Genomic DNA, 3,518 nt, shown 5'->3' on the forward strand with positions numbered 1-3,518 from the left:
TTAACACAACCAAGCCAACTAACTTGGGGATTTAGTTGAGCTAGGAAAGGTTGGGTCCAGCCATGTAGGGCTCCCAAATATGAATATTTAATCGGATGAGTCTTTACCGAACTTAAAAAGGGGAAATCTTATGTTTGGAGGGTCTAGGGGTAAAATGGTCTTTTTCAAGGATAAGGGTAGTATCGTAATTACCCTTAATATATAATTAATTATTTAATTAATAAAGTGGAGGGTCATTCTGGGGAGAGAGAGCCGAAATTTGGCTCTTACAGTGAAGTCTTGCTCCACCAGGGTTCAAACCTAGGTGGAAGCAATGAATTAAAGTTGTTTTTTTATTGAAGTTGGTGAATTAATGAAATTAATTAATATTATGTAATGACCCTTATTGTCATTTTTAGTGTTTTATCTTCTGTACATCGTTTAGAGCGTTCCTACAGCGATTCTAAGTCATTTATGACTTGCTGGGACTGACAGATCGGTCACCTGGTCATTCGTTTTGTTATTGTGTGAGCTTTAGTATTTTTGAAGCTTATGAACCTTGAACGATCATTTTCGATCAAAAGTTCAAGAAGATGACATCAGAATCCAATTCTGACGATTCCATCAGTTCCGGAAGGGTCATTTTAGTCCAGTAGCATTGTCGACATGACTCCCAAAGTTTTCAGTGTGAGTTGGTGGGATTAGGCGTTTTAACTTTAAGTTTAAAGGCTAAGTTTGACTTTAGTCAACATTCTGAGTAAACGCGCTCGGATGAGAATTCCGTCAGCGCGGTTAGCTCCGGAATGTCGAGTTTGGTCTAGTTTGACCCTTCTTTCGGGTTTTGAGGTTTTTGATATTTTTCCGAGCCCTTTTGTGGTTTTTGACTTAAAATGGCCAATGGAAGTGGGACCCACATTTTATCGAGATGACCTCTGATGAAAATTTCGACTGCGCCTTTGAGTCCGGAATGTCGACTTTGGTAGGGTAGCATATCTATTTTATTTTTATCAGGTTCCGAACGGATTCCGAGCACCCGTCGGAGACTTTAAAGAAAGTAGGCAAAGCTGAATCTGGTGCAGCCCCTATAAAAACCCCAACTTTCAGCTTTATGTTTTACTTTGGAACTTGATATCTTGAGCGATACAACTCCGAATTGGGCGATTCAAAAGGCTAAGTTGTGAGATTTTTCGAGGGCAACACATTGGTGAGCTTGGAATCTGATTTGGGGACACGATTTGAGGTAAATTTTGGGTTTTAAATGCTGTCATAGCTCATTTTCGAGCACAAGTTTTGGGAAATTTCAGAAGGTGATTTCTTGGCCATTTTAGGTCCGAATCAAGTGATTCAAGAGCCTATATTGTGGGGTTTTTCGTGAGGATCGTCGTGGTGTGATTGGTTTTGGCTGTTGGAGCTTCATTTTTGGTAAAATCTGGTAAGTAGCTGCTGCCATTGTTGCTGATTTTTAGCTTAGGATTTGGGTTTTTTTTGTTGCATGTTAATGTTGGGACCGTCTTGAGTCCTGAATTGTGCTCCATTCTGCTATACAAGTTTCGAGAGTTATTTAGGACTTTTATTTGGGGTTAATTCGGGATTTCTCAACGCGGATCCCATTTTTTCCATTTTGACCGTGAAATTGACCCGTCTCCGTTTCTTGCAATTTTAGTGTTTAAATGACTGTAATAACGTTGTGACTCTATTTCTGATAGTGTATCAACGTTTCGAGGCCTTTTAGAAAGTAAAAGATCCGGGGAGTGAATTTTGGAGCGCGCGTGATCTGCGTTCAGGTAGGCTATGGTTTCTCTTCTTAGACTGAACTCGAACATGTGAATGCATGTTGATTAGTTGGAATTTGGGTTGGGTAGTTATTGGATCATGCATAGGTGTTAAAAATTATATTTTCGGCCTTGTTCTGAGAATTATCGGGTAACTGTGAGCATGTTTATATTGACCTTCTTTGCTATATGAATTACTTGTATGTTTGAATACTGGTTGTCAGAAGTATGTTGAGCCTTAGTTTAGGTTTGACTAGGGTTTTCCTTAGAAATGCATGATTCAAAGTCGGTAGGACTTAGTTTAGCCCCGACGTCGCTCGGCCGGCTTAAATCCTTGTAGACTGATGTAGCAGACTTGAGTCTGATAGTTTGGTATTTAGCTAGACGATGAGCTTGCTCTAGCGATAGTTACTCTTATTTCTTAGATGTTACGGCTTCTCGAGTTACGTCAGTGACAATGAATTCCGCTCCGTGATTCAAAGTTGAGTTTCTATTCGACTGTAAGGTCTTACATTGATTAGCTAAGTCTGGATGGTGTTCCATGGGTTTATATGATTATGGATAGATAAAGACTCTTTCAGCATGCTATATCGACATCTTTGTCGGGTATCCGGATTTAAGGTCCGGCCTCGACCATCCACATACTTATGTAGAGCATCCGGTTAGAGGTCCGGCCTCAAGTATGTAGAGCATCCGGTTAGAGGTCCGGCCTCAGTTACTTATATTTTGCAATTGGCTACTTGTGTAATTCTGGTGAGTGTCCGGTTCAAGGCCCGACCTCCGTACCGTCAGATTCTACTTTTTGGTTCGGTGTTCTTTGGCCTCGAGTTCTATTCTCCTTAAGTTATAGTTATTTCGTGTACGCGTCGGACTTATGGGGGTCCGTTCGGGTTTTTATTTAAACTTGTGCACGAGTGTACCTTCTGGGCTTATGGTGGGTCCAGTTAGGTGTAGTTAGCTTATTTATATTAATTTAGTTAGATCTTTATACACTCGTGTGCATTATTGTGTTACTTAGCCTTCCGTTCTTGACCTCTAGTTTTGTGATTTCGTCTTTTCATAGTGCTTTACTTTTCTAGTTCAGTCGGCCTATGATGCCTACTGGGTACCTGTTATTTGGTACTCATGCTACACTCTGCATCTATTTTCGTGATGCAGGTCCGAGCACCAGTAGTCAGCGTTGATCGAGTTTGGAGAATTTCTGGTCTGGAGACAGGGGTGAGCACACAGGGTTTTGTACTATTTCAGTCTCCATCTGTTTATATAAAGACTTGTCTTTTACTTTTCGAGACAGTCTAGTTTCGGTGGTCCACTGTTGGGACTTGTACTCGTTTTGTTGGTAGCTCTGTATTAGTGACTTCCAGGTTCTGGGAGGGATCCTTTATTGCATTTATGTTTTGGTTTGCTTATGTTGTTATAGTAATTTTTCTTAGTCTTGTTTAGTTTCTACCCTCACACCCATTATGTGTGGTTCTGGGTTGTGGTTTGGCTTACCTACTGATGGGTTATAGTAGGTGCCTTCATGGCTCGAGAAATTGGGTCGTGACAAGTTGGTATCAGAGCCCTAGGTTCAACGGTCTCACTTTTACAGAGCTAACGTCTAGTAGAGTCCTGCGGATCGGTGCGGAGACGTCCGTAACTTATCTCCAGGAGGCTACAGGATGTATTTAGGAAAATATCCATTTTGTTTCAAATTCGTGCCGCGTGTGTCTTGTTTGTTTCTTAAAATCTCAGTTGTTTCACTCTATTACAGGATGGCTCGCACGC

General features: G+C 41.1%; 1 long non-coding RNA gene across 1 annotated transcript; it reads left to right on the forward strand.

Annotated features, from left to right (window-relative positions):
* The first annotated feature begins 373 nt into the window (after positions 1-373).
* On the forward strand, positions 374-3,193 carry LOC107020559. The gene is made up of 4 exons (XR_001456947.1): positions 374-1,219; positions 1,308-1,411; positions 1,686-1,763; positions 2,910-3,193. It is a non-coding gene; the product is annotated as an uncharacterized LOC107020559 (long non-coding RNA).
* The last annotated feature ends 325 nt before the right edge of the window (positions 3,194-3,518 follow it).

This window comes from Solanum pennellii, chromosome 5 (genome assembly GCF_001406875.1).
Source record: "Solanum pennellii chromosome 5, SPENNV200".
Lineage (NCBI taxonomy): Eukaryota > Viridiplantae > Streptophyta > Magnoliopsida > Solanales > Solanaceae > Solanum > Solanum pennellii.